Raw genomic sequence first — 19,389 nt, forward strand, 5'->3', positions numbered from 1 at the left:
TGAGGAGAGTTTGTCGTGTTTTGTGTACGTTCTGGACAATGCCTGGCATTCTGCGAGAAATTGATAAGCAGTAAATAATAAACACATCTCATTCACCAGTGGACCAGAAAGATCGCTGTCATTCTTTTAGCAAAGAGCAAACTAATAGGCAGGAATTCTGGCCAGCCTCTCCTTTCCGTTACAGCTTCCAGTTATTTACCCGGGCTTAATGAATGGCCACCGGCTGGCAGACACAACAGCTTTACAATATTTGCACACAATTTATTTAGGTCGGTTTAAAAATTTTCTCTCTCTTTGACGCCAGGGTTACCCGACGAATTCAGAGAGAAACTCTGGAGACAGAGGGACGGAAGATTTCGTTTTCCAGTGGTTTCCGAGGAGGAATCTGGGACGGGCTGGGTGAAATAGAGTACCATTTGCTTAAGGTTAAAAAAAAAAAAATTCCAGTCTGGGGGGCCAGGTGGTGCTTCGGTAGGAGGGCCTTGCAAGACGAAACCAGCTTTGGGGGAAGGACGCGGGGGTGCCGGGGGGGTTCCTGCACGAAGAGAATTCCGCTGTGCCTCGAGCGCCCACCCTCCCCCTGGCTGCGGGACGTTATCTCTGGAGAAAAGCCCTGGAATCCCGAGCCCGCCGGACGCTGGGACTTACCCGGGCGCGCGGGAGAGCGCGCGGGGGCCGAGGCGGCGACGCCTGTGCCTTTAAGGGGCCGGTCTCCGGGCACCGCCGGGGCCCAGACGCCGGGACGTGCCGGGGCCGCCCCGCCCCGAAGCCGCCCGTTTCCTGCCGGGCGGCGCGACGGCACCTGAGCAACTGCGGCGGCGGCGACTCGGAGCGGGCGGCCCGGGCTGTACTGCCGGCGCCGCCGCGTGTTCCCGGTCTCCTTTCCCGGCCGCACAGGGTAAGGGAGAGCAGGCCGCGCCGGGCCCGGGCTCCGACCGCGGGGACCGCGGAGGGGGAGGGCTGCGCCGGCCGCGGGGTGCCGGGCCGACGGGAGGGCCGCGCCGGGCGGGGGGCGCGGCCGCGGGGTCCCGACACCACCCGCCGCCGCCCCGCCGTAGGCCTCGGGCGCCGGGTCGTCGCCGCCGCCGGGCTCCAGCTTGGGCCCGGCTGCCGTGGCGGGCGGGCTCCGAGGGGCCTCTCGGCCTCACCGGGCCGCCCTGGCCCGACCCCGGTTCCGCCGCGGCGCCTCCTCCGAGGACGTCTCCCGAGGGCGAGGTCGGCGGGAGAGGGCCCTGGGGTGACCGAGGAGCCTATTTTTAGCCAGGCGTGAGGGCCCCCGGGAGGGAAGGCGGATTACCGCCTCCTCGGCCGGTGGACGGAGGGAGCGTGTCCCCGGCGGCGGCCCTGGGCCACGCTTACGCCATGCTGGAATTTCAGCCCTCGCCGCTCTCGGGGTGCTTGGGGAAGCAGCGCTCGTCCGTGCTCAGGCCCCCCCTCCCGCCGCCCAGTGCTCGTCCCCGGGCCCCGGAGTGGGGCGGTTGAGGATGGGAAAGCATCGTGAGGGGAGAGTTTGGAAAAATCTGGGGACCGCCCTGGAGAGGGGGGGAAGTTATCCTTCCTCTCCCTGAGGGGTGTGTCTTCCTTACGGATTCGCCCTCCCCTCTTCGGTTATCCCACAAGGAGATTTTTGGCTTCGGGGACCTCGGCAGAAAACCAAACCTGCAGCCCAGAGAAGTCGTACGGGAATCAGACGTGGGCAGTGCTGCCCCGCGCGTCGGTGGTGAAGGAGCATGTGTGTACCCGAGACCGGCAGCCCCAGGCGCGGGGAGCGGCATCCTAACCTCAGCTAAGCTGCACCCTGTGTAGATTCAGGAGCGGGTTGTTTAATACTAGCTGTTCCTTTTGGGAGGAAGGAGGACTCTTAAGTTCATGGTTGGGACTATTCCAGGAGAGGATTCCTTAGCAGGTATCTTAATAAGCACTGCTTAAAAAGTTGCAATTGAAGTTAACTGTTCAGAGTTGTGGGGTGTTTTGAGATGCTTTGTGAAAACCCTTGAGAAATTTAGACAACCATTTTCTGCTAAAGATAAACATCTTGAGGTGAATGAACTAAACACCCTAAATTGTGTAGGACTTCTCTTGAAGTTTGAATTCTTGGTTAATTAGGTGGTTCTTTTCACTACCTCACCTAGCAAGCGAATGGTATCACTGTCTCCTGCTTGGCTGAACTAGTTGCTGCTGAGACTGGTATGATTGTCCCAAGAATAACACCAGAGTACTCTTGAGTTGATCTGTTTTGAGTAGACATGCCTTGCTATAAATACTTTCATATTTAATGTGTTAGCTGAGAAGCACCCCCAGTCTCCGACCCCCCACCTGCTCTTCTTCAAAGCTATAACAAGAAATAACTGGGTTTATTGTTTGTAGATTCTAAGGAAAATTCATTAATTCATCCCTTTCCCCCTGCCTCCAACACTGAGTTAGAAATGTCTCTTCTAATTTTGCAGCTTTGAGCAGTGTAACTGTCTCTATCAGGTGCACTTAAAGAGTGAGGCATTCTGTTTACCTTTCTGAGATTCATACTGAAACTTAAAATATAACAAAGCCTGATGAAACTTTTTCTTAAAAATGTTAAGCACTTTAAAATTATAAAGAATATTGAGCATTGTATAACTCTTATGGGATCAGGGTCAACATTATGAAAAGCCATTAATTTACCATTTTGTTTCCACTTTAGTTTTCTCTGTATCCTTTAATACCACAGTTTCTTCTGCTTGATGCAGATGTTTTCTTGATTCTGTCACTCCAAGCCTCCTCAGAGTTTATAGGCCTTAATCTGCTTTTAGTAGGGCAAATATTCTAATAATTATATATTAAATGGTAATCAATATGACATTTTTGAAGGACCTGAGGTTAGTGAAGGACAGGGAAGCCTGGCGTGCTGCAAGTCCATGTGGTCTCAAAGAGTGGGATGCGACTTAGCGACTGGACAACAACATGCATAAATAAAGTTGAGTTTTATTGTTTCCTCTTTGAGTATTTGTGAACGTGACTTTGGGTGTTCTGATCTTAAAAATGTAGTTTATGTACAAAGCACAGGTAAAACATTGGTTTAGATAAGAATAGAAGCTTTTTTCCCCTATAAACAGAAAATTAAGCTTAAAGAGGGAAAATCGTTAGTATCATGACTAAGGAGTTTGATGTAACTTAACCTTCTGTATCTGAGCTCTTGAAAGAGAAGAGTAATGGCAGTTTATTACTGTTTGCATGCCAGGCTGTTGAATTGGTGTTTTAAATTTTTTTTTTTTCCCCCTCAGCCTTTGAGATAGATTGCAGCGTAAGCCATTTAGTCTCTTAAAATTAATTAATTCTTAAAGTGGTATAGGGTTTTAATTGGATTTATCTTAAAGAGATAAAATAGGTAAAATAGTATACTTTTTGTTATTTAGTCAATAAGTTGTATCAAATCTTGTCTGACTCTTTTGCAACCTAATGGACTGTAGCCTGCTAGGTTCCTCTGTCCATGGGATTTTCCAGGCAAGAATAGTGGAGTGGGTTGCCATTTCCTTTTCCAGGGGATCTTCCTGACCCAGAGATCGAACCCGTGTCTCCTGCTTGGCAGGCAGATTCTTTACCACTGAGCCACCTGGAAAGCCCATACTTATAGTACTAAGAATAATTTCAGTAATGACTCCAATAGGAAATCTGTTATTTCTAGGAAATGTGTAAGAAGAGTTCACTTCCTTTTAAAAAAAGTTATGATTTTAGTATTTTACCCATCACTTTACTACAGTTAAGAACTTTAACCTAATGTCAAGTTTCAGCAAAGTGATTTGTATACTACATGGGACTTACCACAAAATGAATTGTTTATACTCCCCTTCTTCCAGGGTATTGCTTTTAGAGTTTCTCTTCTTACTAATTACTCTCCTTATTTAGTCTTCGTGATTCGTCCTCACTCTTGAAGTGCTCAACTCTTGGTTCACTTTACTTTCTATATTCCTCTGGTGATCTCATCCAATGTCATGGCTTTAAATACCTATATGCTGATGGCTTCCATTTTTATATCTCCAGCCCAGACTTACCGCTTGTGTTCTGTAAAACCTATTCTGAATTTCCTTTTGGATGTAAAGTAGTAAACTCAAACTAAAATGGCATGTTTCTCTTTAAACCTGCCTAAGGTGTAGTCTAATCTGTCTTACTAGATGGCAGCTCTGTCCAACATTCAAGTGAAAAGAAAAATGGAATCATCCCTGACTTATTCATACTTGGTATTCTTGGCTCAGTCTTATCTTGAAAATATATCCAGAATCAAGTCACTTCTTACCACCTCCTTTGCTCACTAGGCTAGTCTAAACCAGTCTTCTCTCTTTTCTAGATTTCTGCAGTTAAGCTCCTAGTAGGTTTCTCTGCTTCTGTCTTGGCTGTCTGCAGTCTTTTTCAGCAGAGCAACCAGATCATACCTTTTCTCTCTTCAAAAATCCCGCAGTGACTTCCCATATGCATCATAAAATCCCAAGTCCTTATGATCTACAAGGTCTTACAGAATCCTCCTACTCTCCCCGTCTCCCCTTACCTTTCCCAAGTTAGCGACTGCTCTGCCTCCTGCTCTTTTGGCTCCAGTCCCACTGACTGTTTTAGGGACTTTATGCTGGTTGTTTCCCCTCCTTGAATCACTTTTTCTGTGAGCTATCTCTGTGACCCATTCACTTGTCTCCTTCATATCTGCTCTTGAAATGTTTTTCAGAAGTCTGCTTTCCTATTTAAAGCTGCACTTCCCTACTTGTGATCCCTGTGCCCTGTTCTGTTTTCCATAGCAGTTGTCACCTTCCAGCAAGCTATAAAATTTGCTTGTTGATTTTGCTTATTGTCTCTTTTCTCTGCTCCCAGACATTCTATAATGTAACCTCTATGAGGACAGGGCTTTTTGTCTGTTTTCTTTATTGACGGATCCTAAGAGTTGCTCAGTGGTAAAGAATCTGCCTGCCAGTGTAGGAGAAATGGGTTCAATCCCTAATTCAGGAAGATCCCCTGGAGAAGGAAATCGCAACCCACTCCACTATTCTTGCCTGGAAAATCCCATGGACAGTGGAGCCTGGAGAGCTGCAGTCCATGGGGCTGCAAAAGAGTCAGGCACAACTTAGCAACTGAACCACACCAAGGGTTTAGGGCAGTGCTTGGTACATAACATAATCTCAGTGAAGATTTTTTTTTAAAGATTTGTTTATTACAAGTGAATTAAAATCTTTATCTCCTGCAGGTTTGTTATTTTTTTTTTGGTTACTTTTTTTTTTTTTACTGTGATGCATATCTCATTTTTGGACACATGTGGTTTTCAGTTTGCTCCTTTCCTATGTGCAGACAGAGAGCACAAGAAAAATGGCTGGGAACCTTTGGGAGCACCTTGATGGAGGAAGGGATGTTGGAGTGTGGTTGAGACCTTCTTACCTGTCCCATGTGATTAGGATCATTGGTTAGGTCAGTTAAAAAGTTGGTTAAAGCAAGAACTCAAGGTATCTGTGCACTTGGTTTTAACTTGAAGCAGTTACTTTTATTTGCCTCTCATTTTATTTGGATCAGTCTCTTGTCTTTGAGTAGAGGTCTCCTGTTCTTTTTTCTATGCATCATATCCTAAGAGCACTGTCTATGATTTCTAGTATTGTTTCTTTTTTAAAAAAGTAAAATGAAACTTTCAAACTTACAAATTATTCTAGGTTTTTCCAATCCTTATTAAAGGCTTCCAAAGGATTTGACTTAGTTTTGTAGAAATGAAAGCTTGATCTTTATTCTGTCATTTAATTGATTTATAGAAATAAAATATATAAGTGAGTAGGTTGTTAGCCAGAGCATTTAGCTTTCTGTAGACACTATCCCCTGTATTTATAACCAAGGGGACAAATGTCATTTAATCTAGTGAGAGGTCCTTTAAGATGGCTTCTATATTGAGTAGTTCTCACAGGATCCTAGCTGCTACCATTACTAGTGGAGAATGTCATTTATCCACATCTCTTTATTTTGATTCTCAGTGACATCTGCAATTAGTTATCAGAACTTATATGATTTTTAGTAATTACATTGTCTATCAAGAGACTTGATGATGTGCTACATTCTCACTGGAAAATGTGTGATGGTTATTATTTATTCTTATATATGAATCACTTAAGTTGCCAAGGAAACAGTCTGGTCTGAAAGTCAGTAATAACTAGGAGACCTGCAGGTCTTAGATCTTATTAATTCTAATCTTCTATGCAAGTTTCTTATTGCTCAGTTCTTTAGTTGTGTAATGTGTGGTGTAAGTGGATAAAGTGTGGTGCTAGGGAGTCTGAAGAACTTGGGTTTGAATTTGGCTTTGCTTCTTAAAACCACTTACTGTATATGTAGATTTACCTGCCTGAGACTCATTTGCCTTGCTTATTTTATCTTAGTAGTTGCTACATAAGTGATAGCTAATATTAGAGTGCTTATTTGCTGTTTAAGACTTTGTAAATACTTTATGTATAGCATCATATTGAATCCTCTCCACAGCCTTATGAGATAGATGGTATTTGATGGAAGCAATGGAGGCAGGTTAAGTAATTTGTCCAAAGACACAGAGCAAAGAAAAGGAGGAACCTGAATTTGAACCAGCTATTCTGACTGTAGAGCCCATTCTCATCCATTGAGCTGTTTTATAAGAATGTTTTCTGGAAAGAAAAGAAACACTGTCCATGTGCAGTTGTCTGTTGTTAGGTATTATAAAGTTGCATTAAGGTTATAAAGATTTCTTTCCCCTGGAGCTAGAGGATTAACTCTGAAAGCTAGTGACTTAAATTTGAGGACCTAAAGTTTTCCAAGGAGAGAAAATAGTAAAAGCTACTTAAAACCAAATGCTATAAAATATTTTATATAGAAAGCAGTAGGTAGACTATGATCTTTTTAATTTATAAGAAGTTTTTTCAGTCTTAATTCGTATGTATGTGCATTATGAGTTACTGTCATGTGATCTTGTAGACATTGCTCAGTGGTTATTTCAGAAAGGCCATCCCTGATCACCAAAATGCATGTCTTTGTCTGAGCTTTATATTTTTCTTCATTGCATTATCAGTTATTACCTAATGTCATAAAGCTGTGACCAACCTAGACAGCATATTAAAAAGCAGAGACGTTTGCCAACGAAAGTCCATCTAGTCAAAGCTATGGTTTTTCCAGTAGTCACGTGTGGATGTGAGAGTTGGACTATAAAGACAGCTGAGCGCCAAAGAATTGATGCTTTTGAACTGTGGTGTTGGAGAAGACTCTTGAGAGTCCCTTGGAATGCAACGAGATCCAACCAGTCCATCCTAAAGGAGATCAGTCCTGAATATTCATTGGAACGACAGATACTGAAGCTGAAACTCCAATACTTTGGCCACCTGATGCGAAGAACTGACTCATCTGAAAAGACCCTGATGCTGGGAAAGATTGAAGTCAGGAGGAGAAGGGGACGATAGAGGATGAGATGGTTGGATGGCATCACTGACTCGATGGACATGAGTTTGAGTAAGCTCTGGGAGTAGGTGATGGACAGGGAAGCCTGGCGTGCTGCAGTCCATGGGGTTGCAAAGAGTCGGGCATGACTGAGTGACTGAACTGAACTGATAATATATGCTTATTTATTTATTTGTTTGATATCTGCTTCACCTGTAAGAATATAAACATTATGAAGCAGAAACTTTGTCTGTTCACCACTGCGAACTATGTTTCTGGTACTTAGGTACTGCTCGCCAGATTTAATTTAAAAAATTAATTTATTTTAATTAGAGGATAAATACTTTACAGTACCATGATGGTTTTTTGCCATACATCAACACGAATCGGCCACAGATAAACATGTGTTCCCCCCGCATCATGAACTCCCCATTCAACCTCCCTCCCCACCCTATCCCTCTAGGTTGTCCCAGAGCACCAGCTTTTGGTGGCCTGCTTCAGGCATTGAAAATGAATGAATCAGTTGTCTGATGTTTGAGAATGATTGGGACTCATTGAGCCTTCTGCTTTCCTTGTCATTTGTGCCATCCTCCTTCTCTATTAGCATGATTAGTTGATTTACATGGAATGCCATGTAAAGTGAGACTTCAAGAATAAGGGTTTCAGGTTGACTCTTGGGAGTGGAATGGAAAATAAAATTTGAAAATGAATTTCAGCAAAAATACTTCTCTGCTTAGTACCAGTTAATCTTATTGATCAGTAAGTTTTCTAAGTGAAATATGTACAGAAATTATTTAGTGATTGCATATGTCTAGATCTATTTATCTTTGAAATAAATTTGAACAAGCTACATTGAAAGCTCCCCAGTGTTCTCAATGATGTGGTGTTGAACACTTGTTTCCTTAAATTTTAAAAATCCACACACAGGTTGGATATATGTGCTTCTGGACTGTACTTGTTTGCTTTTTTGGGAAATCATGTTTATTTGAAATGTGTTCTATAATTATTTTACATAGTTTTCATAACCTGGATGTCTCAGGTGGCTGAACATGATTTCTGTGAAGTGAATTTATCATGTTTCTCAAAACAATTTGGTATTTTCATTTCCGGGTATAGTTTCAGTTACTGTGGTGTATAATCCTTTGTTTTTTTTTTTTTTTTCTTTCTAAACACTATAAATGGGATTCTTCTGTATGAGTTTATTTGCAACTTCCTTTTTCCCCTCAACTTTATTGTGCTAATATTTTTCTTCCATGTTATATATAACTTTGATTCATTCACTTTCACTCCTATGTGGAATTTCATTGTATGTGTATTTTCTAATTTATTATCTGTTGATGGGTATTTGGGTAGTTTCCAGTCCTCTTTTACTGTTATAAGCAGTGCTGTTATGAATACCTTGTATGGCTCTGTGGGTGCACTTGCATCTGTACTGTCTCTAGGTGGTTTAAAAAAATTTTTTTGTTCTTACTTACAATAACAAATAACTTTCACATTATGAGACTCAATACATTATCAGATATATACATATATAATTAAGTTTCTTGGGGGAAACACCCTATGTGTTGCTAGTTCATTTCATTAAAAGTATGACTGCTAATCAAGGCCTACCAAGTTGATTTTTGTTACCTACTAATGTGTTGAGATTAGCAGTTTGAATGAATGTTTTGGACCTTATATCTCGCTTGGAGCAGAACTGCTGAATTGTAGGAGAGGTTCATTTTCAGCTTTAGGTAGTGCTGAGTTGTCTTCCAGTATAAATGTAGTACCAGTTTATTCTCCACATTCTTGCCCATATAGTTGACCCTTGAACATCTTGGGGGGTTAGGGATGTTGACCCTCTGTACAGTCAAAATTCATCCTATAATTTATAATTGGCTCTCCATATCCCCTGTTCCTCTCAAACTGTGGTTTGGCGTCTGTTGTGTAGTACTGAGGTAGTTACTATTGAAGAAAATCTGTGAATCAGACCCTCACATTTCACTCCCATGTTGTTTAAGGGTCTACTAGACCTAATGATGGTAAATAATAAAGTTAGACAGCTGGTTGGGCATGAATTGACATCTTGTGAGTTTTGCATTTTTGCTTATAGAGTGGAGATGTATTTTCTGAAATTTGCTGGCCATTTTTGTTTCCTTTTCTCAGAAATGACCGTTGGGTTTTTTCCTTTATTTTTTAAAAAATTATTTTTGGTTGTGCTGGGTCTTTGTTGCTGTGCATGGGCTTTCTCTAGTTGTGGTGGGCAGGGCCTGCTCTTGGTTGAGGTGCGTTGTCTTCTCCTTGTGGTGGTTTCTCTTGTTGCAGCGCACAGGGCTCTGGGTGCACAGGGCCTAGTAGCTGTGGGTCTTGTGCTCTAGAGCAAGGGCTCAGTAACTGACGTGCACAGGCTTAGTTGCTCTGTGGCATGTGGATCTCCTCGGGCCAGGGACTGAACCTTTGTCCCCTGCATTGGCAGGCAGATTCCTGCCCACTAGGTCTATACAGTCAGGAAAAACAAGACTGGGAGCTGACTGTGGCTCAGATCATGAACTCCTTATTGCCAAATTCAGACTGAAATTGAAGAAGGTAGGGAAAACCATTAGACCATTCAGGTATGACCTAAATCAAGTCCCTTACGATTATACAGTAGAATCGAGAAATAGATTTAAGGGACTAGATCTAATAGACAGAGTGCCTGATGAACTATGGACGGAGGATTGTGACAATGGACAGGAGACAGAGATCAAGACCATCCCCAAGAAAAATGCCAAAAAGCAAAATGGCTGTCTGAGGAGGCCTTACAAATAGCTATGAAAATAAGGGAAGCGAAAAGCAAAGGAGAAAAGAAAAGATACACCCATTTGAATGCAGAGTTCCAAAGAATAGCCAGGAGAGATAAGAAAGCCTTCCTTAGTGATCAGTGCAAAGAAATAGAGGAAAACAATAGAATGGGAATGACTAGAGATCTCTTTAAGAAAATCAGAGATACCAGGGGAACATTTCATGCAAAGATGGGCACAATAAAGGACAGAAATGGTAAGGACCTAACAGAAGCAGAAGATATTAAGAAGAGGTGGCAAGAATACACAGAAGAATTGTACAAAAAAAATCTTCATGACCCAGATAATCACAATGGTGTGATCACTCACCTAGAGCCAGACATCCTGGAATGTGAATGTCTAGTGGGCCTTAGGAAGCATCACTGCGAACAAAGCTAGTGGAGGTGATGGAATTCCAGTTGAGCTATTTCAAATCCTAAAAGATGGTGCTGTGAAAGTGCTGCACTCAATATGCCAGCAAATTTGGAAAACTCAGCAGTGGCCCCAGGACTGGAAAAGGTCAGTTTTCATTCCAATCCCAAAGAAAGGCAATGCCAAAGAATGCTCAAACTACCACACAATTGCACTCATCTCACACGCTAGTAAAGTAATGCTCAAAATTCTCCATGCCAGGATTCAGCAGTACGTGAACCGTGAAGTTTCAGATGTTCAGGCTGATTTTGGAAAAGGCAGAGGAACCGGAGATCAAATTGCCAACATCTGCTGGATCATTGAAAAAGCAAGAGAATTCCCGAAAAACATCTGTTCTGCTTTATTGACTATACCAAAGCCTTTGACTGTGTGGATCACAGTAAACTGTGGAAAATTCTGAAAGAGATGGGAATACCAGACCACCTGACCTGCCTCCTGAGAAACCTATATGCAGGTCAAGAAGCAACAGTTAGAAGTGGACATGGAACAACAGACTGGTTCCAAATAGGAAAAGGAGTACGTCAAGGCTGTATATTGTCACCCTGTTTATTAAACTTATATGCAGAGTACATCATGAGAAACACTGGGCTAGATGAAGCACAAGCTGGAATCAAGATTGCCGGGAGAAATATTAATAACCTCAGATACGCAGATGACACCACCCTTATGGCAGAAAGTGAAGAATTAAAGAGCCTCTTGAAAGTGAAAGAGGAGAGTGAAAAAGTTGGCTTAAAGCTCAACATTCAGAAAACTAAGATCATGGCATCTGGTCCCATCACTTCATGGCAAATAGATGGGGAAACAGTGGCTGACTTTATTTTTTGGGGCTTCAAAATCACTGCAGATGGTGACTGCAGCCATGAAATTAAAAGATACTTATTCTTTGGAAGGAAAGTTAGGACCAACCTAGACAGCACATTAAAAAGCAGAGACATTACTTTGCCAACGAAGGTCTGTCTGGTCAAGGCTATGATTTTTCCAGTGGTGATGTATGGATGTGAGAATTGGAACATAAAGAAAGCTGAGCGCCAAAGAATTGATGCTTTTGAATTGTGGTGTTGGAGAAGGCTCTTGAGAGTCCCTTGGACCTCAAGGAGATCCAACCAGTCAATCCTAAAGGAAATCAGTCCTGGGTGTTCATTGGAAGGACTGATGTTGAAGCTGAAACTGCAATATTTGGCCACTTCATGTGAAGAGTTGACTCATTGGAAAAGACCCTGATGCTGGGAAAGATTGAAGGCAGGAGGAGAAGGGGAAGACAGAGATGAGATGGTTGGATGGCATCACTGACTCAATGAACATGAGTTTGAGTAAACTGTGGGAGTTGGTGATGGACAGGGAGGCCTGGCGTGCTGCTCTCGATGGGGTCGCAATGCGACTGCGTGACTGGACTGGACTGAACTGAACTCAGGGACGTCCTGTTTTCCTCTCTGATAGGAGGTCTCTATGTTCCGAATTGCATTGCGTGTCTCAGGTTGCAAACCACTTTGTGGTTTGTCTTTTTCATTCTCTTATGGTATCTTTGTTAATAAAAGTTAAACCTTTTAATTTAGTAGAGTTTCTCAGGATTTGTGTTTTATACTTTGTGTCTTGTTTAAGAAATCTTTTTCTACCTCAAGGTTATAAAGATATTCTTGCATGTTGTCTTAGTAAGTTTAATGTTGCCATTCATATTTCTTTCTCAGGAGTTGATTCTTGTTTTTTCCCTTTTATGCTTCTGCTGTATTTCCTCCAGAATTCCACTGCTGTTCATTTCAGTTTGTTTTTTTAAGTAGTAAAATGTGTGAATTTAGTAGATACTTTTGAAGTAAATCTTTGAGTTATTAGTATTACGTGCTGTCCACACGTTGCTTTTAGAGTCGCAGGTGAATATCGTGTAAGAACATTAAGGTATGAATGGTTATCTAGTAAACTTCGAAGTCTTCACTCTCCCCCAACCTGCGTATGAAGTTAAAGATTCATAAACATTTCAGTGATGCCAGTGTTTGCGTGTGGTTTCCTTAAGTTATTAAGGACATTTGTTGTGAAGTAGTCTGGTTAGTTATTTTCTTAAAATTGCAGCTTGATATTTGTGCTTGATATTTAATGGCTTTATTGTAGTGCACTGTGAGTGTAGACCTATTTCTCTGTATCCAGCTTGGAGTATACATACAATCTGAGGAATCAGATCTTTCTTCAGTTTTGGAACATTCTCAGCTCTTTAAATATATTAATAACTCCTATTATTATCAAGTTTCTTCTCCTTTGGTCGACCTATGTTGGAGTCTGTTAGTTTATCCTCTGTGTATTTTAATTGTTCTTTCAGTTTTTTTCTCTTTATTTTTCTATGCCTTATAGTAGGGTAGCAGTTTATGTTTTTCTTCTGCTTGTGTCCGGTCTAGAGTTTATTCTGTCTATTGAGCATACATGGCAGTATTTACAATTTTCATTTCTTAGATTTGGAATTGCCTTTTCATATACACCTGCCTGTTTCATTTGTCTCTCTTGTTTTATAACCTTTTTGCTATTTTGTAAAAAGATTCCTTTGTCACTCTGACAGCTTCAACATGTTCAAATTTAGAAATCTTTGTCAGACTGTTACGTAAACTAATACCATCTGGTGTGAATTCATGTTTTTATTGATTTTTTTTCCTCTCCACATTATTAAATTTCTTCCTGTGTTTTGGTTTATTTATTGAGTACATTTTGACTGGAGTTTTTTTTTTATTTTTTAAACCTTTTTTTCCATTAGTGACCATTTCCATCCCCCACCTCAAAATTATTATTTAACTGTTTCTACCTGGCTCACTCTTCATCTAGTTGCAATCTAGGTTTGTTCTGAAACAGTTAAAAGGAGAAAGCAGGTGGATAGAAGTGTTTGCAAGGTGAACATGATTACATGTGGTATCTGAAATATAACACAAATGAACCTATCTATGAAACAGAAACAGAATCAGGGACATAGAGAACTAATTGGTGGTTGCCAAGGGGGAGGGATTTCCCTGGTGGCTCAGAGGGTAAAGAATCTGCCCGCAGTGTGGGAGGCCCGGGTTCAATCCCTGGATTGGGAAGATCCCCTGGAGGAGGGAATGGCAACCCAGTCCAGTATTCTTGCCTGGAGAATCCCACGGACAGAAGAGCCTGGAGGGCTTCGGTCCATGGGGTCACAAAGAGTCGGACACAAGTAACTCTCTCTCTCTCACACACACACACACACACACACATACAGGGGAGGGGGTGGGAGAGGGTTTGATTGGGAGTTTGGGATTAGAAGATATGAACTGATATATATGGAATGGATAAACAACAAGGTCCTATTGTATAGTGCAGGAAACTATATTCAGTGTCTTTTGATAACCCACATGGAATCTAACAATATGAAAAAGAACGTGTGTATATATTGAGTCACTTCACTGTACTGCAGTGATCAGCACAACACTGTAATTCAGGTGCACTTCAGTGTAAAAACTAAAACTAAAAAAGGGGACAATGTGGACATCAGTAAAGACAATAATGAATTGAAGCTAGTCAAATATTGTATGTTTAATCTTTGAGTTCATAATGCTAAAAATTAAAAAAAGTTGCTGTTGGGCTAGCTCATTATTTTGACAAGTTTGACAAGTAAAGAAAAATAAGCATTTATCCTACTTTTCTTATTTGAGTTGTATCTCAGGGTAGCCAAATAGGTCATAAGAGAAGTTTTTTTTCTGTAGATATATTCTACCTAAGAAAGAAAGAGGGATAGACTTAGAATATCACCATTTTGCATCTCCTAATGAATAATGTCTAGGCAAAGATCTCCAGTAGTTGGTAATATCATGGAGACATTGAGGGACTTACCTGGTGTTCCAGTGGGTGAGATTCTGAGCTCCCAGTGCAAGGGACCCAGGTTCTCTCCCTGGTCAGGGAACTAGATTCCATGTGCTGCAACTAGGAGTTTTCTTGCTGCAACTAAAGATCCCACATGCTTCATCCCAAAAGAATGAAGTTCCCGCATGCCACAGCTAAGACCTGGTGCAGCCAAATAAAAAAATGAACTTTTGGAAATGTGCCATGGTGTCTGTGCCTTAGTCTTGCACTGAGGTCATAATCCTAAATCTGATCTAGCCTTTACATTTAACTACCAATTTATAGGAAATAGAAAAGACAAAGCAAAAAGTTGTTAACACTGTGGGGATTCCATCAACAAAATTCATACTGAGAATCTGTACAAGAAAACTATCTGATTTTTCCAACCCCAAATTCTACGGATTACAACTGCTGCTACTGCTGCTAAGTCGCTTCAGTCGTGTCCGATTCTGCGACCCCATAGATGGCAGCCCACCATGCTCCTCTGTCCCTGGGATTCTCCAGGCAGTAATACTGGAGTGGGTTGCCATTTCCTTCTCCCAACGGATTACAAGAAACTGAATAATAAAACAGGGATGACAAATAAAAGGAGAAAAGAAATAAACATATCATTCAATACAGAATGACTGAAAAAATATTTACACAGCAGTTGGGGAGATGTGAATACTGGCTTGATATTTGATATTAAGGGATTATTTTTAATTTTAAATTTGCTGTGAGGCTGGATTTTTGTCCTTTTTCTTCTCCAGGCTCAGGGCTTATATAAAGCTATAGCACTGTTACGATAGGTTTTAATCTGATTCTTTTTCTTAGATACTCTCCCCTCACCTCCGCCTACAACTGCCCCCTGCTTCTCTTTAAGACTTACAGGTGGGTCTGAGCCTACCTCCTATCAACTCTGCTTTTGCCCTGGATCCTGGTGCACATGAGATTTTGTGTGCAGCCTTTAAGAATGAAGTCTTTATTTTCCTCCAGTCCCAGGGGGCTCCTGCAGTTAAGCTCTATTGGCCTTCAAAGCCAAGGGCTCTGGATGGCTCACCTACCTACTGCCAGAACCTTGACATGGGGCTCAGAACACTTAACTCCTCTGGGAGAACCTTTGCAATACAGTTATTTTCCAGTTTGTGGGTTGCCCACCCAGAATATTATGGGATTTGATTATATGACAACTCTGCTCCTCCTACCAGTCTCATTGTGGTTCTTTCTCTACGCCTTTTGACCAGAGCCCGCCAGGCTCCTCTGTCCATGGAATTTTCCAGGAAAGAATACTGGAGTGGGTAGCCATTCCTTTTTACAGGGGGTCTTCCTGACCCAGGGATCAAACCCGGGTCTCCCTCTTTGGCAGCAGATTCTTTACTGTCTGAGCCACAAGGGAAGAAGCCCTTACATCTTTAGTTATAGAAAACCTTTGTGGGTAGTTGCCAGTTTTTTTCATTGATGGTTGTTCTATAGGTAGTTGTGAATTTGGTGTGTTCATGAGGGTAGGTGAGTTTAGGATCTTTCTACTCCACCATTTTGGCTGTTTTCCTATAAAATCTTTTTTTTTTAATTAAAAAAATTACATGTTTGTTTTTGGCTGTGTTGTCTTTGTTGTGACCCATGGGTCTTTTGTTTCCTTGTGTGGGCTCTTTGTTGCAGCTTTCAGGCTTCTCTCTAGTTGTGGCATGTGGGCTGTAGAGTGCTGGGCTCTGGTTATGGCGTGAGGGTTCCGGAGTTTGTGGGCTCTGTATTTGTGGCATGTGTGCTCTCCAGCTGTGGCCTGAAGGCTCACTAGTTATGGTGTGAGGGTTTAGTTGCCCAGTGAGGTGTGGGATGTTCCCCATCAGAGATTGAACCTGTGTTCCCTGCTTTAGAAGGTGACTTCTTGACCACTGAACCACCAGGGAAGCCCCATCTCTTATAAAGTCTTAATGAAAACTTTTTGTTTAACTGTAGGGTGGTGGGCGAAGGAAGCAAGCTCTCTTTTCCTCGTGTCAGTGTGGCCATTTCTCTTCCTTTAGTTTACTATTTGCTGACTTGCAGTGTGTAATGTACACAGTCACTCAGTTGTGTCTGACTCTTTGAGACTCTGTGGACTATCTAGCCCTCCAGGCTCCTCTCTCCATGGGATTTTTCAGGCAAAAATACTGGAGAGGGTTGCCATTTGCTGACTTGGACCCCTTCAAAAGTCCCAGTTTTAGGTACCTGTCTGATTTCTACTTCCCCAACTTATAGCCTAGTGTTTCCTGTGATAGTCTTGAGTGGCCATTAATACTTTCAGTTCCTGTTTCATATTCCCTGTCCCCCAGGATTTCCTTTAATTTCCGGAAAACATGTCTATTTCAAAACAAAGCAACTTCTGTTATGTTTAATTGAAAGAGTTTTCACTTCCTATTTAAGAAATGGAGTCCTTAAATTAGCTTTAATATCATGGTTTAATTTATAATTTTAAAATACAGTGAATTCAGTTTAAGCTTGAATTATATTATGAAAATAATATATGCACGGTGGAAAAAATGTAAACATTCTGAAAGATTTAAGATGAAAAGTTACCAGACAGGTATCCAGAAGTCACTAGAGTTAATGGTTTCTGTTGTGTCCTTTCAGGAGCTCTCTAAGCGTGTATGAGCATGACTGTGTTACTTGAAAGGGAATTTTCTCATGCAGTAGTATGAGAATTACATACAGTAGTAGTGGTAGTGTTAGTTGCTCAGTTGTGTCCCACTCTTTGTGACCCCATGGACTGTGCCTGCCAGGCTCCTCTGTGGAATTCTCGAGGCAAGAATACTGGAGTGGGTTGCCATTTCCTTCTCCAGGGGATCTTCCCCACCCAGGGATCAAAACCTGGGTCTCCTGCATTGCAGGCAGATTCTTTACCATCTGAGCCTTGTGCAACTTGCTTTTTATGTATATTTGGTTTATTTACAATATTTTTGAATGTCTTGCCACTTTACATGTGAAGCTCTACTGTAAGGTTATTTAATCATTTCCCTAATGTTGGACATATGGTTCTTTCTAATTTTAAAGTGGCTTTACCAACAGTGAACACTCTTTTTAGTGTGTCTTTGTATTTGTGTGATTACAGTAAGCTACTAGAGAAGGAGTTTTCTCTATGGAAGAGTATGCACTATTCTTATATCTGTCTAGGAGATTGCACTAGTTACAATCAAGTTCACACTATGTGAGAATACTGGTTTTCATACTTCCTAGTTCATGCCAAATTTTTTAAATACAGTTTTATTGAGGTATAGTTGATGCACAATGAACTGCATGTATGTAAGTGTACGATATGATAAATTTTGACACGTGTATGCTGATGAAACCATCACCACAATCAGGATGGTGTACATGTGCGTCATCTCCAAAATTTCCTCATTCCTGTTTGGTAATCCCTCATTCCCACTTGTTCCTTCCCTGCCAATTTAAGTGGGAAAAGGTAACATTGTTTTAATTTGCATTTCTTTAATATGAGTGAGGTTGCATTAAAGTGTGTGTGTGTATATATATATATATATATATATATGAATGTATGTGTGTATATATATATTTGTTGGATATCTTTTTCCCCTCTAGGAATCTTGTAAAGGTGTCCTTTAACCTTTCTGTCTTGTGTTCATCTTTTTCTCACATTTTTGGTGATGTTTGTAAGTTAAGGCTACCAGACCTTTGTCTTTTTTGAGTTTAGTCCCTTATTTTTTCCATAAAATCTTTACAGTGTTTTCTGGGTCAGTTTTTCCCTTGATGGTTCTTGAGTATTACATGAGACATAGGGAAAAAAAAAACAACCCTTTTACAAACAAAATTATTTTACATGAAAAGAAATACATTTGTCTTCTGGTTTTTCATGGTTTAATTTTTTAACCTTAAAAACTTTGATTCATATATAATTTCATAAGGGGCTTTAAGTTTTTCCCAAAGTGGCTACCATTTGTGCTGATACTATTTATTAAATCATAGATTTACTTATTGATTTGAAATGGCTCTCTGATTTTATACTGAAATTTTCTTATGTATTTGGGGCTTTTTGTATTACTTTTATTTGGCAGTTTTTGGGCAAGAGGTAAACATTCTTGTTTCCTAGTGAAGTTTTCCAATAGTTTCATTGGAGTTTTTTGAATAGTATTTGACATTTTTGTCTTGTCATTTACATTTCATGTTTAGTTTGTGAAATGATACTAAGTATTATGTCTTTTTTGGGAATAGGCAAGAATAAATATATTATTTTATCATTTTAGTAACTTCATTGATGAGTGACCTAAGGCGATGCACTTTAGCTTAACACCTTTTAACTTCCCTGGTGCTCAGATGGTAAAGAATCTGTCTGTAGTGCAGAAGACCTGGTTTCAATCCCTAGGTCGGTAAGATCCCCTGGAAAAGGGAATGGCTACCCACTCCAGGATTTTTGCTTGGAGAATTCTAGGACAGAGGAACCTGGCAGGTTATAGTCCATGGCATCACAAGAGTCAGATGTGCGTTAGTGACGAACGCTGTCACTTTAACACCCTAGCAGAACTTTCCTAAAGGATGATAGGGTTTGAAGTATGTTTTCTGTTTGTTGATAAATTTAATCAATACCATGCATCATTTATTAGGACTGCCTTGTGGTAGTGGAATTGGACACAGTTGATGAGGTTTAGGGCGGTTAGAGGGCCACAAGGAGAAGTTACAGGAGGAAGACTGTGGATCAAAACTAGGAAGAATATTCTAGTGTCTTTATAGAAGGAGCTTATGGGAGGTATTTAGTCCTAATAAGCATAAAACTGCTGACCATTCCGCTGGGTGGGTAGATGAATTAGATGGCCTCTTCCAACCTGGAAATCTTGTGAAGAAGTAGATTTTAAGACTATATTTTAGGGGAAGGAAGTCTTCTGTATATGGTGTAACTGTGTTACAGATACATCAGTGGTATGAATTTCATGTTCTAATATTAATTTTTTGAACAATTCTGATGATTTCATCTTTAGAA

At 41.1% G+C, this 19,389-nt stretch overlaps 1 protein-coding gene across 10 annotated transcripts in view; it reads left to right on the top strand.

The window, feature by feature from the left end:
* The first annotated feature begins 760 nt into the window (after positions 1-760).
* The window catches only part of KTN1 (kinectin 1), a 105,133-nt gene continuing 86,504 nt past the window's right edge, over positions 761-19,389 (top strand). For 5 of the 10 annotated variants that reach the window (XM_065941868.1, XM_065941871.1, XM_065941872.1 and 2 more), the window contains exon 1: positions 762-898. The gene's annotated coding sequence lies outside the window, so the exon portion shown is untranslated. Of the gene's footprint in view, positions 899-19,389 lie in introns of all 10 variants that reach the window. The other 5 variants (XM_065941869.1, XM_065941874.1, XM_065941878.1 and 2 more) reach the window with 2 other exon arrangements.

The sequence above is a fragment of the Muntiacus reevesi genome, chromosome 7 (assembly GCF_963930625.1).
Source record: "Muntiacus reevesi chromosome 7, mMunRee1.1, whole genome shotgun sequence".
NCBI classification, from domain to species: Eukaryota; Metazoa; Chordata; class Mammalia; order Artiodactyla; family Cervidae; genus Muntiacus; species Muntiacus reevesi.